Source organism: Quercus robur, chromosome 4 (genome assembly GCF_932294415.1).
Source record: "Quercus robur chromosome 4, dhQueRobu3.1, whole genome shotgun sequence".
Lineage (NCBI taxonomy): Eukaryota > Viridiplantae > Streptophyta > Magnoliopsida > Fagales > Fagaceae > Quercus > Quercus robur.
In genome coordinates this window covers 14,549,798-14,573,766 of record NC_065537.1, presented here as the reverse complement: position 1 = coordinate 14,573,766, position 23,969 = coordinate 14,549,798, and the positions used below count along the sequence as shown (strand labels likewise).

The 23,969-nt window shown below is 36.2% G+C and overlaps 1 protein-coding gene across 1 annotated transcript in view; it reads left to right on the top strand.

Moving 5' to 3' along the window:
* The window catches only part of LOC126720651 (probable RNA helicase SDE3), a 45,914-nt gene that overhangs the window by 1,442 nt on the left and 20,503 nt on the right, over positions 1–23,969 (top strand). The window lies entirely within an intron of this gene.

Here is a 23,969-nt window from a genome sequence, read left to right as displayed (position 1 = left end):
TATACATCAGTAATATAGAAAAACTTGAAAGAAATATATTTGAAAAATAATACCGGGATGCAAATCAGTGGAAAAAAAATAGTAATACAGGTTTAGTTTTGGATTGGACATTCAAGTTTGTATTGCAAATGAGTCCCTTTGCCTTGTTTGCTGTAGTTTAATGCCTCCTAAACTTTCAACACACACTCTGCAATAGAAAAGATGTCACGAAAAGCCAATTGAGAACTCTCTCTTACCACAGACAAGGAGAAATGATGCAAGCATATTCATTATTAAAAAAATGATGCATGCACCATTTAAAATTAGACTGAATTGATCTTTGAAGTGGGCATCTCAACTTTGCTAGGATAGCTGATCTGAGTCAATAACAGTATAATGTATTTCTGGATTACAATGTAAATATAGCCTCATTCTGGTCATCCTCTTCTTGATTTGGGTTTTAGTTGAGTTGTGGGTGTTTCATACATGCAGTGTTTTCTATGGTGTGTGTGAGAGTGAAGGGATCATGCTTCTGTCAGTAAAAGAAAATAAAAATTTTTGTCTGAAGCACATATTAAGTTTATGCAGTAACTCAATATATTGTGTGACTTTGTTGCCAAAACTGATTTAGTTATGCATAGCATCAATTATACAGCATTCTGTTTGTTGGTAGGCAAAAATTTGTATTCTGGTAATCAATAGAGAAACATGCCTTTAAATGCTGTAAGAAATTTCTTTTTACTATTTGCAAATGGGTCTGTGCATTTGCAGATAGGAATGGGAATAAATTGAAATTGGTTGTGTTGATCACATATACGCTTGGGATTTTATTTCAAATCTTTCATAGTTTTTGATTAGAAGAAGGCCTGTACTTGAAATTGATCCAATCAGATAAGTCCTGGACCGGTGCAGAGGTAATGAAATGCAATGAAATCAGGGATTTTTTTTACGCATCTACTGAAATCAGGGAATTTTTTTTATGCATTTACTGAATCGATCTTCCAATGTGCTCTATGTTGTATTGAAACGATTTTGTTCTGTTTGTTATAGCATTCAAATGAAATACTTCTGTGCATTCACAAGATCAACTTCTAGATTATGATTAAAAAGAGTGAAATCATATTTTTCTATTGTTTTTAAGATGAATTTTTTCTAGATGATGAAATTTTGTTTATGTGCTAACTTTAGCAATTATATTTTTATTTGCTCTGTTGGAAACACTTGTCTACTTGTCAAAAGGGTATCCAATTGCTGGTGTATCATATAATTATTTTCTATTTTTTTTCTCCCTCAACAATAATATTTGAACAGAGAGCATCATAAACAAATAAATTTTTATTTATTTTTTGATAGTTTGATAGTTAAATGGAGAGGGATTTGAACACTAGATGTCTCCATTAGAAATATTAGGGGCGTCAACCAATTGAGCTGCAAGGCTCTTGGCATAAACAAATAAATATTCAAAAGCAATCATCTATTTTGACATAAAATGGATAGCGAGTTCCTAGAATTAATAAGAATCTTTCTACTTTATTTATAAAAATCCCGTATAAATGAGTGAGAGTAGCAATGTAAATGAACCAAGCCATTTTCTTAAAACCTTTCATAGGAACAAAGCAACTATTCTAAAGTTTCTTAATTTTATCTTTCTTTTGGATCCCATTTCGGCACTTCTTATAAATCACACATCTTTTGAGGGAGTATTTTACATTGTTCTTTGCATTCCATCGTACAATTTAAATTATATATATTTTGCTTCTTTGATGATCTCAAGCAGTATGCATAGTAACATAACATGTTATGATTGATGGAATACTCTATGCTTTTGCACTCTGGCTTGTAATAACTTTATGCTTTTATTGGAACTAGAAATGGAGTAATTTCCTATTGGAGAAAGTGACATTGAAGTTGGAGGAAGCAGCACTTCATAAAAAATCAAAGAAATCAAAACATTCTAAAGGAAGTGCTGAGGAGGATGATAAAATCTTTGTAGAATTTGAGATTGATTCTATTCCTGAGAAGCGGCCATTCCTTTTATCAAGGGACATGGTTTATGCACGACCTTCAGATAAAACGGTTGAGCCATTTCAGGTAAGCTTACTCTTCAATTAACCTATACTTGATCAAATCATATAATTTTGCTTGAGATGGTCTTGAGTTTATGTTTAGATAACTTGTTTTTCTTTGAGTTCAAACTGGTCAAGTATTATGGTATTTCGATACATCATTTTTTGAATCTTTCTTTACTAACCTGAAGCTAAGGTTTTTGCATCACATTATTAAATTGATTTATGAATTCTTCTCTGGCCACGACCTTTTTGTTATGAATTCTGCTCTATGCACCTGACTTTAACTGTTATATAGCTGGCCAATCCTCAACCTTGTGACACAGTTTGCTAATCTGACCATTAGATTAGTTTGGTCTTGCATAACTGATGAGTGAGCAGCCAAACCTCCCCACAAATCATCCTATTGTAGTCTGGCATATCAGGAAAATCTACATGACCCGTACTGTATCCTCATTGTATCCCTGGTTCACTTGAGAAATCCAGAGGAGGTTACAGGTTCTTGAGGTTTTCTATTTTGCAGCAAGGATCTTTGGTTGATTCGATGCAAAAATGTGCTACGTGAAGAGCCAAAATTTATAACAAGGATGTGTCCTCAAGTGATATTGAATGGATAAGAATTATTGAGAGGTTTATTAATATTAGTTAAAATTATTGTGAATTGAGAGTGAGTGAGAGAAGAGAAAGCAGAGCACTAAGGAAATAACGTGGTTCAACCTAACATCCTATTTCTACAATGGAAAACCCTTCAGGGCATCAACGTCTTTACTATTGAGATCCATATCATACAATTAGCCCATTGAGAGACTAGACCTAGGCTAACCATAGACTAATCTTAAGTGTAGCGCAATACTACAAGTTGTAAAGGTATATTCAACCTGGACAAGTATCTTTAATATCCCCCTCAAACTCAAGATGAAATCTCGAAGACAACTTGATTTATGATGTAGAATGAACCAGGCACAATGTCGAATGGAACAAAGGTTGAAGGAATGCATGAGACAGTTACTTCAAGAGGATGGCTGCTCTAATGACCAAAGGATGGCTACTTTGGTCGGAGGATGGATAAATTGGTGGCCTAGTGGGACATTGATAGAGAAATGGTGACCGAAGGTTGACATACATGAGACATGCTGGTGGTAGCAGCGGTCATTGACAAACTGTGGTCAGAGGACGGTGACACTGACGAGCACAGGAAACAACATCGTTGGCCAGAATACAAAAGTAAAGGAAAGCGTCGCTGGAGCTGGAAGACATCAGCAAAATACAACGTTAGTGGTGGTTGTTAACAACAGGTTTGAGGGGTGCAAGAGTTTGGTGGTGGTGATTCATTTGGCATTTTGTATATCAGTTTCAGATCTATCAAGTGGTGTGGTCAATGACTCAAAAAGATGTTCAGAATGTCTGGATCTGGAAGAGTCAATGCTTGAATGGCAATGGAGAAGCCGTTGAAGAGTTACACTGTTGAGGAAGAACATCGGAGAAAAAGAAGGAATGAGAAAACCAAACTTAAGATGGCTCTAATACCATGTTAAAATTGTTATTGTGAATTGAGAGTGAGTGAGAGGAGAAAGGGAAAGGGAAAGTGGAAGCACTCAGAAATTAACGCAATTTAGCCTGTTTAGCCTGAAAACCTACATCCACAATAGAAAACTCTTGAATGGCTGCACCTTTACTATTGAGATCTATACTCCATTAAGAGTATATAGAGAAAGAGAGAGAGTGAGAGAGAGACTAAACATGGACAAATTCTGTAACTAATATATATCAAGTGCAGTGATGTGTTTACTCAGATCTATGTTATCCTATCAGCCATACAGTTATCCACTTTTGACAGGTGAAGATCAAAGTCCATACCTAATGTTCACACAAAATAAATTTTGAGAGTTTTTTTTTTTTTTTTTTTAAATGTTACATCAGAAGTCTCTCTAAGAGAATTCATAATTGCAGGACTTTATGCTATATTTAGTTAATTATATAAAGATGAAGGGCTCAATTCCAAAACACCCAACATCTCAGGGTGATTTTTCATACAAAGGAAAAAAGCCAGAAAAACAAAACCAGAAAAGAGGCCTCATAATTTCATATTAATAGCATTATGCAGAATTGTATGCCCATTCTACTAATTGTAGTTGAATTTACATATCCAGTCAGAGTGCTTATAAACATCTGTTTTTTCATCTTATGATCTTATCTACAACACTAACAGTCTAAATGGTAAGCAGGGTTTTATCTATCGTGTGGTGAAAAGCAAGTGTGTATTAGTTGAGTTTGGAGATGATTTTCATTCACAGCATCATCCAAATCGCAAATATGACATCAGCTTCTCATTCAACAGAGTTTGTCTAAAAAGGGCTCATCAAGCAGTTGAAGCTGCATTAAATCCTTCATCCCACAACTTCCTTTTTCCTGAATGCGTTCCTCGGAAGAACATCGTTAACCCACCAGCTCTGCGTAATACCTATGATAAGCTTAATACAAACGAATCGAATGCAGTTCGTCAGATTCTAAGCTTTCAGGGTTCACCACCTTATCTTCTTGCGGGCCCGCTCATTGGCACTAATGCGCCAAGGTATGTAACTGAACAAAAAGTGTCAGCAAGAACAGGAGTGGTTGTTTGTGAGGCAGTAATTGAAATATATAAAACCTCTCAAGAGAACAGAATTCTTATATGTGCACCTATAAACCGCACATGTGATGTGCTAATGAGAAGTTTGAGGGAGGAGATTCCAGAGTCAGATATGTTTCGAGCCAATGCTGCATTTCGAGAGATAGATGGAGTACCCATTGACATTCTGCGCTCATGTCCTGTAAAAGATGAATGTTTTGCATGTCCTCCACTCCAAAAACTTCGGAAGTTCAAGATAATTCTGTCAACTTTTGTGAGTAGCTTTCGACTACACAATGAAGGTATAGCTGCTGGACATTTTAGTCATATTTTTCTAGTGGATGCCTCGTCAACCACAGAGCCAGAAGCAACAATAGCTTTGGCTAATTTTGCTAATGAGAATACATCTGTTATTGTTACTGGTGCACCCGGAAACCATTCAGGTTGGATCCGCTCTAACATAGCAAGGAAATATGGATTGGGGAAGTCATATTTTGAAAGACTTCGTGAAGTTGGGCCATATCAAATCCCCAATCCAATGTTCATCACAGAGCTATAAATACTAAATAGCTTGGAGTCATGCTATTGAATTTCATGTTTTCAACTGTTCTTTCGTGAACAGCAAAATGCACTTGTATAAATGTTGCCACCTTAGTATCTACCTGTGCGTGTCTTTTCCTGCTTTGTCATCTGAGTTTTGTGTGTGTGTATGCTTGCAAAGACCTTCTATGTAAATATTTTAAGTTTATTTCCATCTCTCTTTCTATCTATTTTAATAGTTCTTTACAGTTTGTGTTTTGGAAATGACAGGTTTTGTGTTATCTCTTGATTCCAAGGACTAATACTTTCCTTACTATCTGTACTCATTCATGTTCTCATAGCTTTGTTTCTTTTTGTTCATATATATATATATATATATATAAAACCGATGTCTCTGAAATTCTCACAATTTTCCACATCAGCACAATATTCAAATAAAATTATTTTTTTTAGTCCAAACTTAATAAGTGAAATTCTATTTCTCTAACAAGTCCAACTTAAACTCAAACTCGTCATTATCATTTCTTTAAAACAATTAAAAAAATATATAAAAAAAAAAAAAAGAAAAAAGAAAAAAGAAGAAGACATGCTACTATGAAAAAAGAATACTATACACTATTTTGCTACTATTAAAACATAAAAACCCTAGAACTCTTCCCTTCCTCTAAGAACCTATGCAAGGCATCTGTTTCAACCCGGTGGAGAAACCTTCGTAGAATATGCATGGAACAACTATTTGCCAACAAGACACTTGATGCTAACCAAGCTATAAGGCACAAGAAAGTGCAAGACCTCCTAGCGTTGATACTCATCAAAGCAGCGAGGTAGTAGATATTGGGAGAGCTGCTTTCAAGACCACACTTAATCTATTATCAAACACCATTTTTTCGGTAGATTTGGCTAACCCCAATTTAGACACAGTTATTAATGGACTTTGATGCATGTTTGAAGAACTCACCATCCATTGAATAAAAAATTGTTGATTTGATGGTTCTTCTTCATTATTATTATTATTATTATTATTATTATTATTATTGTGGGGCCCAACAATATGTGGGCCAGGCCCACTTGTTCACGGGAAGCTTTAAGGCCCAAGCCGAAGGAGGTGGTAGTCCAGGCTTATTAGTGTAAAGCACAAATGGGCCCAGAGAGGCAGCCGAGGACGGTGCAGCCCTCGGCTGGTCCAAAGCTCCACCAAGAAAAGGGGCAAAAGCGGCATAGGGAAAATCTTAGAAGAAAATTTGAAATATTTAGGAAAGGCTGCCCTTACTGCCTTTCCCAGACTGAGTTTTGCACCTAACAGAGCTGTGTTCTTTAGCTTTATCAACTACTCCCAACGACTTGGGTCTGGGACAGATGGGACAAGTATCAGTCTTGGAAAGGTTGACCCTACACGTGGACGAAGGAAATTGAACGCATGCTAGTATAAAAGAAAAAATATGTAACCTAAAAGGGGGCTCGAGTCCCACTAGAAAAGGGAGGGTTCCGGAGGTGAATACACCTGAACCATGTGTGAACACCTTAACAAAAACCACCGCCGGGTAAACACGACTTAGCCTTTCGATCCCACTCTCTACAAATGATATTGTATGGGCCCATTCACGTCCTGACACAACAACTATTATGGTTCGTTTCGGAACGTGACCCTACAATTGGCGCCGTTTGTGGGAAGACTTACGCGTGAACTCGAGCGGCGATGGAGTTGAGTTTCTGTTAAACAGGGGTCTACGAGGGCGCCTTTATGGCCGGCGACACCTTGTCGTTGTTCCTACACAAGTGCCCACCAGGGGCTACGCCTCGCAGTGCCAGTGGCATGGACAAGTCTAGGGGCTCCAAACATTAGGTTAGCTTCCCTCCACCTTGTTCGAGGAGCTAACCTTCAGAAAATAAATAAACAAAAGAAAATACAAGTTTTGGACAGAACCAAGGCCTTGTATGGTCCTCGGACCCAAGCCTCTGGGAAAACCAACTACTTACAAAGAGATAAAAGTTTTGGACAGAACCAAGGCCTTGTATGGTCCGCGGACCCAAGCCTCTGGGGAAACCAACTACTTACAAAGAGATAAAAGTTTTGGACAGAACCAAGGCCTTGTATGGTCCTCGGACCCAAGCCTCTGGGGAAACCAACTACTTACAAAGAGATAAAAGTTTTGGACAGAGCCAAGGCCTTGTATGGTCCTCGGACCCAAGCCTCTGGGGAAACCAACTACTTACAAAGAGATAAAAGTTTTGGACAGAACCAAGGCCTTGTATGGTCCTCGGACCTAAGCCTCTGGGGAAACCAACTACTTACAAAGAGATAAAAGTTTTGGACAGAACTAAGGCCTTGTATGGTCCGCAGACCCAAGCCTCTGGGGAAACCAACTACTTACAAAGAGATAAAAGTTTTGGACAGAACCAAGGCCTTGTATGGTCCTCGGACCCAAGCCTCTGGGGAAACCAACTACTTACAAAGAGATAAAAGTTTTGGACAGAACCAAGGCCTTGTATGGTCCGCGGACCCAAGCCTCTAGGGAAACCAACTACTTACAAAGAAATAAAAGTTTTGGACAGAACCAAGGCCTTGTATGGTCCTCGGACCCAAGCCTCTGGGGAAACCAACTACTTACAAAGAGATAAAAGTTTTGGACAGAACCAAGGCCTTGTATGGTCCGCGGACCCAAGCCTCTGGGGAAACCAACTACTTACAAAGAGATAAAAGTTTTGGACAGAACCAAGGCCTTGTATAGTCCTCGGACCCAAGCCTCTGGGGAAACCAACTACTTACAAAGAGATAAAAGTTTTGGACAGAACCAAGGCCTTGTATGGTCCTCGGACCCAAGCCTCTGGGGAAACCAACTACTTACAAAGAAAACACAAGTTTTGGACAGAACCAGGGCCTTGTATGGTCCTCGGACCCAAGCCTCTGGGGAAACCAACTACTTAAAAAGACGATACAAGTTTCGGACAGAACCAAGGCCTTGTATGGTCCTCGGACCCAAGCCCCTAGGGAAACCAACTACTTAAAAGGGAAACCTGTGTTACATGGATTCTCTAGTTTGCCCTCGGATCCTCAATACTAAAGGAACCAGTATGGAATGGAATAACGTGTTTCCAAAAGCATAACCGAAGTCATGCAATGCTCGGTCACTTCCTCGGATGAATTATTTAGAATTTGTCGTCCTCAGACAATATTCTCGCGCTTATTACAGAACGTTCAACCATTATCTCGGTTAGTTTCCTAAGTTTAACTTACTATGAGTTATTATTATTATGCCTGATAGTGTCGGTAGATTAGAATTAGTTGGATTGTGTTTCAAGAGTTCTTGCTTTAAATACCGCCGAGGAGAAACACACACATGGAGCACACCCACTCACAAAGTAGTGTTGTCAAAGGAACAGCATTCAAAACAAGTAAAGAAATCTCCATTTTTTACTAAAGCAAAGAAATAGTACAGCGTACAATGAAAAGCTAGAATCAGTTTGTGTCAAAGCTCACTACATAACCGAAAAGAAAGGAAGATACAAGAGAATAAAGTAAAGCCGAGGAAGTAGATCAGAGGAGAAGTTGGCTACAGCTCCAAGACCTTGTTCTTCCTCAATGCTTTCACTTGCCCATAACTCAAACAGCAAAAGAGACCCAACTTGAGCCTGACACCGCTGAAGGAAAGGTGCAGGGAGTTGGAAGTTGAGGGGCTTTCTCTAAATATTCGCCCGCCACAAGGCAGAAGCGCTGATGGTGGAGAATCTTTCTTCTGACACACCAAAGTTCTGGCATGAACAGAACCTGCTTCGGATTTTGACTAAAAGAGGGAGGGACATCCTTTCCCCTCGATTGAAATGGAGTACTCTCTTGAACTTATGCTTCCTGTGCCCATACCTCACCATTTTTAGTCTCATAAGGGCACGACGCTTCTGTGGCGGAGAGATTTCCTTCTTCCCAACCCTCGCCTCAGACATATTGTGCTAAGGGAGGACAGCACTGAGTATAGGAGCTGTGATTTGGGAGAAAACTAAAGAATTTGTGCGAGGATGAAGTAACTTTCTCTCCTATTTATTTAAAGAGATAAGGTGGTGGCATTTAATTCACGCAGCGTCCCAAGGAACGCTACAGACAAGATGGCGTAGGCTCAATCTCCAACGCCACCTGCAACCCGGGGATTAAAGGAGTCTCTGGAAGGTGCACCTCGAATATTGGGACGCTAAAAAGTACTACGTAACCAAAAACTACATAAATACCCTCTAAGTTGTGGGCCAAGTGAATTCGTGGCCCAGGCCTGTTCTGCATGGGGACCCAGGGACAATGGCCCACACCGAGGAATAACTGTTGCCGAGGACAACTTCCTGCTCGGCACCTTGTGAAATACCTGAGGAAAGGGAGAAACTGAACTCAAAGAGTCTTGGACAGAACCTAGGCCTTGTACGGTCCTCGGACCCAAGCCTATGGGGAAACCAAGTACTGAGAAAACCTAAGTTTCGGACAGAACCTAGGGTTTGCATGGTCCTCGGACTCAAGCCTATGGGGAAACCAAGTAAAAAAAAAAAAAAAAATCTAAGTTTAAGACAGAACCCAGGTGTTACGAAGTCCTCGGACTCAAGCCTTTTGGGAAACCAACTACTCGAATGAGGAAGGTTCTCGGCTCAAATACTGTAAAAGGTTAAAGCCAGTGTGTTAAAAAGATGGCGAAACGACCCAACTTTCATTAACCTAAGGAAACTGTCCTTTTGGCGAGTGAAATGTCCTCGGATAGTTATTTCCTACACTGTATCGAGCACGTAGTCCTCATCTTGGCTAATTTTAAGGTGAGTTTCGTTCCTCACTGGTCGGCTTTGCTATGTTAAATAATTTTATTAAAGTTATGGTGACACCTTTTTATTAACAAATATTTCAACCTTAGTTGTCATTAATTCAAATGCTATATTATTGTGCTGAGCAGCATGTGTAAACTTATAAAACATAAAAACAGAACATGCGAAATAAATGAATAGCAACTTTTATTAATATGGAAAATTGTTACAACGTACAAAGAAGGGCTTAAACAAGCCTCTACAAAAGGTGAACTGCCGAAGCAGCAATAACCACTGCAATACAGATAAGTAAACAGTCAGGTGCCTTTTAAACTCGCCTTCAAAGCTTCTCCAATCTCTGCCTCAGTACTGCTCGTATCAGGAGAAGAACCTTTTTTAGAAAAAAAGATAAAGGAGAAGGAAGAAGAATTGGAACACATGGAAGCACTTCAGCAAGCTCTTGTCACCAAAGAGCACAAAGGAAGAAGAAGATGGAGGACATGAGCAGAGGATGGAGGAGATGAATGAAGAAGATGGAGGACATGAGCAAGAGAAGGAGGAGAAGAAGAGGGAAGAAATGAAAAGAAGGAGAAAGGAGCAAAAGAGAGAGAAGGAAAAGCCCCAAGATGGAGCTGGTGGTGGAAAGAAGAAGAAAGAAAAGTAAAGGGTGGCGCCAGTGAACGAAGAGAGGAAGAAGCAGGGGCATTTAGTCCCTGCCCCAGTCCTGACTCCTAGCACACCGGTACCACATTAGATATGCTCATGAGAGAGCGGGTGGTGATGATGCTGTGTGTCCTCGGCTCAGTCACGTCGAAGGTGCGACGTGACGAGTTCCTGCTTCGGATTTTGGCTGAAAGGCAGGCAAGACAAATCTTAAGTCTCTGCCATCCTTGCCCCGACTGAGCCATCTCGAGCTTGGCCAGAACAAGGTATTTTTGGGAGGGAGAAGGTTTCTTCATCACCTATGACTGTGGCGAACGTATTACGAGTCGAGGTATAATCAAAGGGTAAATGTAAATTCTGGGAAGAATCTAAGGACTTCAGTTTTCTGAGGGATTAAGGGATTCACATATGGAAGAAACAACTCATGTCCACCCTCTTTATATAAGGGACGAAGAGGATGGCATTAAATGTGTTCAGATCTTCAAGGAAATCTGCCAGTGAGAATGCGCCTGTTCCGCTCCCCCACGTCATCAGTAGCCATTGAATTTGAGAAGTCTCGTGAAGGGAAAACATTAAAGACCTACTTCGGGTAGCCAAACAGACAGAACGTATCAAGGCTAAATCAAGAAGGATATCTCGTAGATCGGAGCGTTCCCTGGGCATTTGGAGAATTGCCAACGCCAGGGAAGGGTCGAATTAAATGAGCCATAATGAAGGCTCGGGGTTACCAAAACCTCCCTCTCCTACTAAGAGGTCGGACAGCAGGGTTTTGAGGGGTTATTGTGGGGCCCAACAATATGTGGGCCAGGCCCACTTGTACACGGGAAGCTTTAAGGCCCAAGCCGAAGGAGGTGGTAGTCCAGGCTCATTAGTGTAAAGCACAAATGGGCCCAGAGAGGCAGCCGAGGACGGTGCAGCCCTCGGCTGGTCCAAAGCTCCACCAAGAAAAGGGGCAAAAGCGGCATAGGGACAATCTTAAAAGAAAATCTGAAATATCTAGGAAAGGCTGCCCTTACTGCCTTTCCCAGACTGAGTTTTGCACCTAACAGAGCTGTGTTCTTTAGCTTTATCAACTACTCCCAACGACTTGGGTCTGGGACAGATGGGACAAGTATCAGTCTTGGAAAGGTTAACCCTACACGTGGACGAAGGAAATTGAACGCATGCTAGTATAAAAGAAAAAATATATAACCTAAAAGGGGGCTCGAGTCCCACTAGAAAATGGAGGGTTCCGGAGGTGAATACACCTGAACCATGTGTGAACACCTTAACAAAAACCACCGCCGGGTAAACACGACTTAGCCTTTCGATCCCACTCTCTACAAATGATATTGTATGGGCCCATTCACGTCCTGACACAACAACTATTATGGTTCGTTTCGGAACGTGACCCTACAATTATTATTTTGATTTTGTAGGTTTCCTAGGAACACAACCTAGCAGGTAAGAGAATTAGTAGTTTTTTTTAAATCTAATTTTTCTTTTAGGTGCAATAATGTTTTACGGTAGTCCTCACTTAATGTCACATATAATCTAGTATATAGAGTACATAATCTCTGTTTTCTAATTCTTTAGTTTGATTTGAAAAGCATGTTCACTTAACGATAAATTTTCATTTGGTATGTTATATATAAATTTGTTGAATTTGGTTTGGTTTTGAAGTAGAATTTGGGGATTCTATAAATTTTGAAGTTTTAAGTCTTGGAGTTTTTGGTATTTGCGTCTCAATAGGTTGATCTTAATTCTTCACCTTAAATGTTTTTTATTTAGGTTCATGTGATTTTTTTTTCTTATTAAAAGCTATGATTTTTGGTTGATTAATTATTTGTTTGGATTAATTTCAATTAATTATTTGTTTGGATTCAACATAAAAGATAATGGAATTAGGTATTATAATTTTGATATTGTTTCATGTTTTTAATTGTCTATATTGTTATTACTATGAGAAAATCATATTACTACTCAAATTTGAAATTTGGTGTGTCTTCCTCATATCATGGTCTTTGTTTATATATTTGCAATTTATATTAGTTTTCATTGTGTGTGTATATATATAATTATTGGAAGTTTTGCTTTATTAATTTAAGAATGGTAAATTATTTTGTAGGTTTCAGTAACCATGCACTTGCAACTCAATAACATTCAATGTTGAACAACACTTCTAAACTATAGAAAAGTATAGAAGTTAAATATTTCTTCATTTTTTTTATAAAAAAAAATACTAACTAGCAAAATGTCTATTTACTAATTGTTCGATTTTTTTTTTCCAGAGTTAATAGCTTTTCCGTGCATCGCACAACTTAACGACTAGTTATGTGAATCATGATGCAAAAGCAATAGCTCTAATGAATTTCAGGTGATATTATGTTTGATTATCGAATTTTGTTTAGATACCAGGTAATGCGTGAATGAAATTGTTTTTATACCCTACCCAAAAGAAAAAACAATTGAATGAAATCTCAGTCCCTTTATATACCAAGTGATGTAGCCACAAAGGCCCACTTAAATGCCTAATTAGCCCAACCTAGAGTTCGAATAGAGATGGCCCAAATTGTGTGGAAAAGAAACTCTACGCACCTCCCAAATCAGGACTATCAGCCTATCCATTGGTACATGATGTAGGGGTGTCAATTCGGGTTAGCATGTCGAGTTCGTGTCGTGTCGAGATAAGGGTATTCGACTAAATGGCTCAACTCTAACCCGACCCATTTAATAATCGTGTCATGATCCTTCAACCCTAACCCGACCTGTTAATAAGACGGGTTGACCTGACCTAACCCATTTGACATGCTTAATAAACGAGTCGTGTTGGGTTGACATGAATGTAACACAACCCATTTCAACCTGCATAATATTAAATATAACATCTATCTAGAAATAATTTTTTTTACATCCCAAAAAGCAGTGCATACACTTCAAGTCTTCAACCTACATTCAAAATAATATAGTTCAACAAAAATATAACATTCATCTAGAAACAAGTTCTTTACACTCCAAAAGAAGTGCATAAACTTCAACCCAAATTTAAAATAACAAAGTTTAACAAAAATAAAATAACATAGTTCAACAAAAATATAATATACTTGGAACTCACCAAATGCTAAGTATCAATATTGAAAAAAATTATGCAAACAGTAAACTAATCTTGACTATGACCACGATTATCATTCATAGATCCTTTGTTGATGCCCAAATTCATAACATCTTCCACAAGCTCATCCAATTTCATTTGTGCAAGTTCTATGCCAAAAAAAAAAAAAAAAAGTATTAGTAGTTCTAGGGTTTGCAAAGTTTCAATTTCCAATTATATCCCTTGTAAATTTTTATAATTACTCACTTTTCTTTTTGAATTTAAAATATATGTTGGATATAAAAGGTATTTGACAAATCTAAAATAAAATAAATATTTATTTGTTATACGAGTTAAATGGGTTGTGTTAAATGGGTCATTTCGGGTTGACACATATAAATTGACATGTCAAATGTGTCTATTGCGGATTACATGGGTTAACTCGCTTATGACACGTTTCTTATCTTGTCACTTTCGGGTCAACCCGTTTATGACCCAAACCCATTAAGACCCAACCCTAACCTGAAAAAACCCGTGTCAGGTTTGTGTCGTGTTCGATTGGACATCTGAGCCCAAAGTTATGCTGAAAATACTAACTGATGTGCAGGCTGGAATCCTAATCCGAATTAGACTGAGATTTGGTGCAAATTTCCTTTGATTCCTTGCTCCAGTTGGACTTAAATTTAATTGGGTTGGTCTTCTCTTGAATTCATGCCTGGCTAGATGTAAGTTGACTTGATTCAATTGGCCTAGCCCCACTTTGCATGTAAAGCCCTTGTAGATTAATCTGAAATCTTCTCATTCCTTCAAAGCACAAATGAATAGATAAATATAAATAAAAATCAAATCAAATCAAAAGAAGTAAAGGAAAACTAACAATTTTAATAAATAAGAGGATAATAAAAATCAAATCAAATCAAAAGAAGTAAAGGAAAACTAACAATTTTAATAAATAAGAGGATAATAAAAATCATGTAAAAATTACACTTATCAGTGGGTTTAACAACAAGATTGAAAGTCTCACCAAAAACAACTGCAGGTTGTTGGTGAAAACCTTTTGCGATGAGGTGAGATTTGTATCTCTCAATTGAACCTTCAGCATGATGATTGATTCAAAAAACCCATTTACAACCAATAACACTACAAGCAACCCGAGAAGGAACAAAAGTCCATGTCCGATTTTTGAGCAAAGCATCAAATTCCAGATTCAAAGCTTCACGCCACTTAGGATCTTTAACAATAGAACTATAGCAAGTGGGTTCAAAGGAGCAACACCATCAGTAAGAAGAGCATGAGGGATCGGATAACGAATAGTACCATTAGTGAAGGTTTTTGGTTGGTGATATTGTTCTTGGATCAGGTGGCCATGGGGTGAGTTGGTTGAGTAGGTGCATCTAGTTGTGAGGTGTGAGAAGTTTGTATCAGTGAAGAAGAAAAGAGAATAGATGTAGAGGGGTCAATGGGTGTGGGCTGTAGGGACAATTGAGAGTCAAGTGATGCATCAAGTGGAGGAGTAGGCCCAGTAGAGGAGAGGTCCATTGTGCGTGGCCCAAGAGAGAGAGGCAAGGACTGTACCACTTGATTTTGTGTTCCTGGAGTGGATAATGAGACTGAAGAGTGTTGCATAGTAGTGGTGGCAAAAGGAAAAACTGACTCCTCAAAGAGAACATCCCGAGAAATATAAAGACAGCTAATGGAAACATGTAAACATCTGTATCCTCTATGATGTAAACTGTAGCCAAGAAAAACACACTTGATAGAACGGGGTTGAAGTTTATGAGGATTATAGGGTCGCAAATTTGGCCAACAAGCACAACCAAAAACTCTTAATAAATTATAATCAGGATAGTTTTGAATTTTTTTTTCATAAGGGGAATGATTTTGTAAAATTTTGGTGGGGAGTCGGTTAATTAGATAACATGCAGTTTGAAAGGCATCATCCCAATAATGAAGAGGGACACTAGCATGATAAAGCAAGGCCAGACCAGTTTTAACTAAGTGACGATGCTTTTGTTCAATGGTCCCATTTTGTTGATGGGTATAGGGACAAGAAATACGATGCATAATCCCACAATTTTCAAAAAATTTGGAGAGAGAGCGATACTCACCACCCCTTTAATTTTAAGGTTAAAATATTGTTCAACATATTTATGAAATTTAATGAAAATAGAGAGAACATCACTTTTACTTGTTATTAGATAAGGCCAAGTATATCGACTAAAAGCATCTAAAAAGGAAACATAATATTTATGACCAGTTTTTGAGCAAATTGGAGATGGTTCCCATACATCAGTATAAATCAATTCCAAAGGTTTTGTTATTGGAATAGAGGATAAAGAGAAAGAAAGTTGTTTACTCTTAGAACAAAAACAAGAAGAACATGAAATTCCACAGTTATTTGCAAATACCAGAAGTCCGAGTCTAGAAATAACATGACAAACAATATTAAAAACATGATGTCCTAAGCAATGATGCCATTGAGCTTTGGAAGTTCGTTCACCGATGAAAGTAGTGGATGAAGGAGAACGATTATTTGATGAAGAAGGAAAGAGGTACAATCCATGCCTACTTGGCCCGCACAGTAGAATTCTTCCCGACACCTAAGCCTTCACAAGAAAATAAGATGGGTGAAATTCAATGGAAGTATTTGTGTCATTGGTAAACTTTTGGATAGAAATCAAATTTTTGGTAATCTCAAGAACATGTAAAACATCATTAAGAATAAAAGATGAAGAAGGAGTAGAAAGTTTGATTGAACCAATATGCTTCACTGATAGTCCAATACCATTTCTAACACGAATCTGGTCAAAGCTAGGATAGTCTTCAGCTTGCATATTCAGATTTGCAAGATCATTGGTGAGATGGTGAGTGGCTCTAGATTCTGGATACCAATTGAGATCAAAGGATCCTTAACGAGTGGTGAGGAGAGCTTGCATGTTTGAATTTGTTTCAATGGAATAGGAGTTGTCAAATTTGTGGTAGCAAGAGAGAGCAACATGACTAGGTTTATTGCAGACTTGATAGGCAAGCCGATTGTTAGAAGAGGAGTTGGTGTAGCCACGACCACGTCCCCTGCCTCAAGAAGTTTTCTGATTTGTTGAAGGGGAACCATGGCCAGGTTGATGTGCTGGACAAGTATGGCGACCACTACAGCCACTTCTTGAGGAATTTCCTCGGTTAGCAAAATTTGCTGCAGCAAGAGTGAGATCCGCGACTGGCTGATTTTGTTCTAGATGCACTTCATGGGTTAGTAAGTGCCCATACAAGTCCTCAAGGGAGAGAGGATCAACACAAGTGGTCACAGAGGTAACAAAAGAGTTGTAGTCAGACCCAAGTCTAGCCAAAAGGAAAGATACAAGCTCAAAATCATTCAATGGTTGGTCAATTGCAGCAAGAGTGTCAGCCAGATTTGTAAACTGGTGAAAACAATTAGCAATTGAAGAATTACCTTTCTTCAGTGTGGCAAGCTGATAATGAATCTGCATTGTTTGAGCACGAGATTGCGAGGTGAACATGCGTTCTAATGATTGCCAAACATCAAGAGAAGTAAGGCATTTGACCAACTGGGTGAGAATCTTTCCACAGAGAGAGGAGATAATAGATAATAGCACCGAGAATCATTTGGTCCAGTAGATGCCAGTGTTGATACTCTGGATTCTGGAGAATTTGAGTAGCACCATTTGCTGCAACAACGATGGTTTACGATGAAAGAGGTGTAGTTCCATCCAGGTAGCCATAAAGATGTTGCCCTTTCAAATATGGAACAATTTGAGCTTTCCATAACAGGTTGTTGTCACGGGTTAGCTTGTTGGTAATCAAATAATGAATGGTAGTGAGAGTAGTGGGAGGAGTGGTAGTGGCAGTGTTGGTGTTGGCAATGGAGGATGAAGAAGATGATGAAGCCATTTTTTATTTATTTAAAAAGACATATGTCACTTATAGCTCTAATACCATGTAAAAACAAATAAGTGCAAGATAATGATTGAATTTTCCAGTCTTCACCAAATCAGTGTAAATCAGTGTAAATCAGTGTTGGTTGTGCTACATATATATAATACGTGTTTGAATTACAAATTACAAGAGGATAAAGTTACAGATAGAAGAAGTTTGAAATAAAAAAGAAGTCTATCTTTAACAATTGTTCTTCTCACTAGCCCGATTGTTATCTGCACAACTCTTTTGAGTTTTGGAATTCAAAGTCTCCTCTTTTTCACAACTAGCTTGGATTCGTATTATGGAGTTGTTGTTGATCTTATCCTTAACATTAACTTTAGCTATAGTAGGAGAGAGAGAGAGAGAACTATATTAACTTCTTGAACATAAATAGTTAATATATCACCTATAGATAATTAATACATAAAAATAAACACAAAGATTTAATGAAGTGAAAAGTTAAATGAAAAAAATTATATTTACTTTTCATGTCATACGTTTAAATGATGTTAATACTTAGATTCTTTCTCTATACTAGATTTTGTATAGAAGTTTGGGAAGCAATCAAAGTTAGTCCTAAAATTGGATAGAAGGCTTTAATTGTACTAATTTGAAATTTAGAGAACTTAATTGAATGAAAGTAAAGTTAGAGGACTGACATGAATTTTAATCAAAGTTAGAGGGTGCAATTTGCATTTTAGTCTTAAGGTTGTTTGGTTAGAGGGGTGGAAAAGTGGGAGGATAGAAAAGATTTTAATTTTTCTCCTCTTTGTTTGGTTGGGAGTGGAAAAGTAGAGAGAAGGAAAAAGTGAGTTTGTATAAATTTACCCATATACCATTGTTAAAAAAGATGCTCAATTAAAACAAAAAAGTGAGAAACAACCAAAAAAAAAATTCCCAAATTTATTAAAAAAATAAAAATCATGTCCTCAACAAAATCTCGTCTAGTTAAATAAAAAAAAAAAGAAGAAGAAGAAAAAAAAAAAAAAAAAAAAAACTATGATGCCCACGGCCCTAGGAAATCAAAAGAAATGAAGAAGAAAAAGAAGAAGAGGCAACGTTACTACCCAGAAGAAAAAAGGAAAAAATAAAAAGTGGCAACTAGACGAAACCCATGTGCAAGTGCACATGAGCATTTTTGTCAATCAAGAAAAAAATGTATCCCCACCTAGTTTTCTCCCCATTTTGGAGAGAAAATATTTTAGTAGTGGACCCGGGGAGAAAACACCTAGGCCCCACCATTTTTTTTCCCTCTCCTCCCTCCAATCAAACACCCACAAAAATGTTTTCTTTCCTATTTTCTCTCATTTTTTTTTTTTTCATCCACTTTAAAATCCACCCAACCAAACATACCCTTATTGGCGCTTTTTTTTTTTTTTTTTTTTTTTTTTTTTTTTTTTTTTGCAGAAACAATATTTTCGTTTCTACATTTTCACATCATTTCCATTTTCATCTCAACTTTTTAATTTTACTGCATTTAGTCCCTAAAATCGAAAAGCAGTCTTATTTTTTCCCCTATCGTCATCTCACTAACGGAAATAGTCTACGTGACAAACGAAGTGCACCGTTGACACAATAAATGCTAACGTCAACATTAAAATAATAATAAAATATTTTATTTAGCATTTTAAAAATTCCACGTCATCTTTCAAAAATAAAAAATTAATTTATGAATTTTAACGAAATGAAAAAAAAAAGTAAAAAACATAAATAAAAACCAAAAATCATATAAATTGAGATCTAGCTTTATCTTGAGGAAGAACAGACAAGAACAAAAGCCCAAAAACCCAAAAATATTTAGGTGGACTTTAGAATCATTTGATCTTAATCAATTATTTGTTAATCTAATTGAAGAACACAAAAGTAAGAAAAGAAGAAAAAAAAGATGGTACCTAAATTCTAAAACACACAAATTCAAACATACATAAGAGACAACTTGCAATATCAAACTCAAACACACACGATTAGCCAAAACCCAGAAATACCATAGATTGGTTACAAAAAAAGATTTTAAAAAAATCTAAATGTGAGATGAGAGAAAAAACCCAAATTAAGTAGGAAAATAAAAACTAGATTGGTATTTTGAACAACAAACTTTGCAACCGAAACAACATTGTTCTTCCTACTCTCCATCCCTCTAGCTAAACACTGAGCACCCAAAATTTTCAAAACCTAAAGAATACAAACCTAGAAAATTAACACAATTAAAACAAACCCATAAAATTAACACTAAACATTGGCCACAACAATAAGATCAGCGAAACAAAAATCACCACTCATAATACATCAAAACCCACATCACCAAACACACACTTCTTCAATCTAAGCACGACAAATTTCGTACACTTGAGTGGCGAAGGAAAGCCGGATCGTACTTGTTTTTCTAGGCTTGTTTGGACTACCAAAATCACTTTGAAACCTAGAACCCAACCACCACAGTTCTTAAATCACTCCCCGTTTGGTTGATCTTGAACCCACATGCCACCGCCAGCCATGCCGTGATAGCAACTGGTCTCAACATCTTCTTCTAACCCGGATCAAACCAATCTTAGCCTCTCTCTTTCTAATCCATATCAAACCCATTGAACCATGATCTCAAGACCAAAGAGAGATAAAGTTTGAGCTGAAAGTGTGGCCGTGTGGTTTGAAATTAGAAAAAAAAAAAATTATCAGCTTTGATGTTTTGGTGTAGTGTGTGTTTGGCAAAAATTATTTTTGCCAACTTATTTTACTATTCAGCTTATTTTTTTCTATTATACAAGGGCCCCATTGCACATTTAAGTACTATTTATAAATCTCACTATACTATTTCAACTAACTTTTATCTTTATCTACTGTATTTTCAGCAAAAAGTTTTCAACTTCAGCAAAATAAGTGGATTCCAAACAAACTCGTAATGTGAAGGGTTTTATCTTGGACTTATTTGTGTTTAATTTTGTGTTGATGTGGATAACTGATAGATGTTTTTGGGTTTTAAATTTTCTGGGTCTGTGTTCTTGTCTATTTTTCCTCAAGATAAAGCTAGATCTTAATTTATATATTTTTTTGTTTTTATTTCTGTTTTTTCCTTCTTCTTTTTTCATTTAGTTAAAATTCATAAATTAATTTTTTATTTTTAAAAGATGACGTGGCATTTTTAAAATGCTAAATAAAATATTTTATTATTATTTTAATACTGACGTTAGCATTTAGTGTGTCAGCGATGCACTCCATTTGCCACGTAAATTATTTTCGTTTGTGGAATGACGGTAGGGACAAAAACAAGATCGCATTTTGATTTTAGGGACTAAATTGGAAATGAGGTGAAAATATAGGGATAAAAATAATATTTTTCCCTTCTTTTTTTTTTTTTTTTTTTTGACTAACTAAGAAAAAGCATTAAAAGAAAAGAAAAGAAAAGAAAAAAAAAAAGAAAGAAAGAAAAAACCATAACGGGCCAACCCATCTCAAGCCTGTCCCAAGAACACCCAACAAGACAAATGAGATTTTATCACCAATAACTTTCAATTCAAAAAGTTTGTGTTTGATCCAAAATAGAAAACCTCCAAAGCAAATAAGTTCAATTTCAAAATAATTCACTTGGTAATTCTTTAAATATCAAAAATAACCAAATAAGCTAGATTCCACATTTCTACTAGTTTTAAATATAAATTAAAATATCAAATAACTTGATCTACCTCCACAACACCTCAATCTCCATATCATTAATTACATAATTCAGATTATGACCCGTGTATTGCCCCCCATATGTGGGGTCACTAAAATTATTTCATGTGAAGAGTAGTAACAACCTAAATCTTTATCTTAACGTTAAAACATGGTTGATTGGTAGGAAAACCGCCTCCCTTCTTATGTTATATGTGGCATTAAATGCCACTAGTCAATTATATAGAAAATGATTTTTTTTTTTTTAAGAAATGAATTCAAAAACTATTTAATAAAAAAATTACCTTTATTTTTCTATGTCCATTTTGTTTATCTAAAATGGTTAATTAGAACAAATTTTACAAATTTTTTTCACAATTTTAGAGAGAGAAAATTGTGATCAATGAAACATTACTTTCACTTGGTACCACCACTAACATCATTTTTATTATACACCAATTATAACCTATCAACTTAGTAGCAGGAACTCTTGATATTGATAAAGGGGAAACATGGGAGAGGTGTGAAGGTTGGAGCATACAGTGTTTGGGTAGCAATAGGGTTTTCTACAATGGGACTTCTAAGTGTCTATTTGAAATCAGCTTATTTAGCTGAAACTGAAAATTTTTTGCTGAAAGTACTGTAAATAAAGCTAAAAAGTAACTGAAATAGTATAGTGAAATCCATAAATAGTATCAAAAAGTGCAATTGGACTCATAAATAGTAGCAAAAATAAGTTAATTATTAAAAAAACTGGTTTTTTAAACTAATGTCAAACGCACACTAAGTGCGGTAATATGTATGTTTTAACCAATGCATATTAAAGGCTATTCGGCTACTCAATTCAACACCTTGATCCATGTATGTAGCACAGCCAACACTGATTTGGTGAAGGCTGGAAAATTCAATCATTATCTTGCACCTATTTATTTTTACAGTTAATATGAACTTTTGCTATGATAGTTTCCTATTTGGCCATGTGGCACATTTTTTTAAGAAGAAAAATATAAGTATCTAAATTTAACATTTCACCTCATAAAACTTTTGCATTTATGTTAAAGTAATAATTCATTTTCATGAGTTAATAGGTATATTGATTTATTTATATGTATTAATTATCTATAGGTGATACACTATTTATTTATATCCAAAGAACTAATACGTCTCTCTCTCTCTCTCTCTCAGTAAAATCGCATTTTTTTTATATTTAATTTTAAAATTAAAAAATTGAAATATAAAATAGGGAATGTGATATTTGCTCAACAATTTTTCATATTTTAACTTCTTTTGGTGACATGTAATATGAAATAAAATAAAATGAACTAATCAATACTGCAATAGCTAAAACTTGTGTTATGTCATTAAGAAGAGTTCAATGGCAGTAAATTCATTTATTTTCACTTATTAATTATAGGTGGTGCACAAATGATTTACATAAAAGAAATTTTTATAGTTATCTTTTGAAAATTTATATGAGAAAGAATTGATTATGAATATAATATTCTTGCTTGAGTTTTGTTACTTTTATTACAATTGAAACAAAATCAAACAAAAACATAAAAAATAAATAAATTAAAGGAAAGCATGCTATCGATAATATAAAAAACTAATTTTGTGATTAAATTAGTGAAAATAATTAAATATTTGTCTATTTACTTAAGAAATATGTTTATATTTTTAATTATATTAAGCATAACAATTTATACTTCCTTTCTTTTGAATGACATGTAATATAATTGAAATTAATTATCCAAATATTATAATATATAATAAGTATTATATATGAGCAATAAAAATAGTTTCTTATTAACTTAAAAAAAAAAAAAATTATAACACACATGCACATCATGGCAACACCAACTAGTTTTATAAAAAAGAGAAAGTTAATAAGTTTTAAATGAAAGCTCACTTAGTGTGTAAAACACTAGTGAATGTTTAGACCCCCAATTACAAATAACCGACACAAGCTTATACTCAAACAATATATGTGCGGAATGATAAATATAAGCTATACCCAAACATGCAAACTAATCTAAACCATAATTTAATCACAACACAGCAGTTATTAAAAGTAAAGAGTAAGGGATAGAGAGAAGCAAACGTAAGATAACACTGGCACGTGTTATTAAAGAGGAAACTGAAGAACTCAGCGACAAACCTCTCTGCTGTCCTCCAAGTGATAAAATGATCCACTAGGAAATCAATTGGGATACATGAATAGCAATAGACCCTCCAAGCCTAATCTACCCGATGCACCTAAGCCTTCCAAGCTTCTTGCTCCAACAAGGCTACGTCTAACTTTGTCTTCTCTAGCTTACCGGATCCCGCAATTAGCTCATTGCATCAATCAAAATGAATTGGTTCTCTCTTGAATTGCTTCCTAAACACCAATAACCTTCTCACTGCTCTAAATGTGGTGAGGTAAGGATTTGACTTAAGATCCTCTCAAGGGTATGACGTTGGAGAGGGTGAGAGTAGAGAAATTTAAAGAATCAAATGTATAAGATTGTGGATAAATCAATCTTGTTGTTCTCTAGGGTTTATCACTCAAAATTCTCTCTAGAATCTCTCTACATTTCGTGGGTATAAAGGTATTTATAGTATGAGAAAGAATGTGAAAAGTCATTTTTCTGCAAAACAGGGTGCACTAGCAAGTAACATGCGATTGGGATGAGTCATGAGTTCCATTCTCCAGATA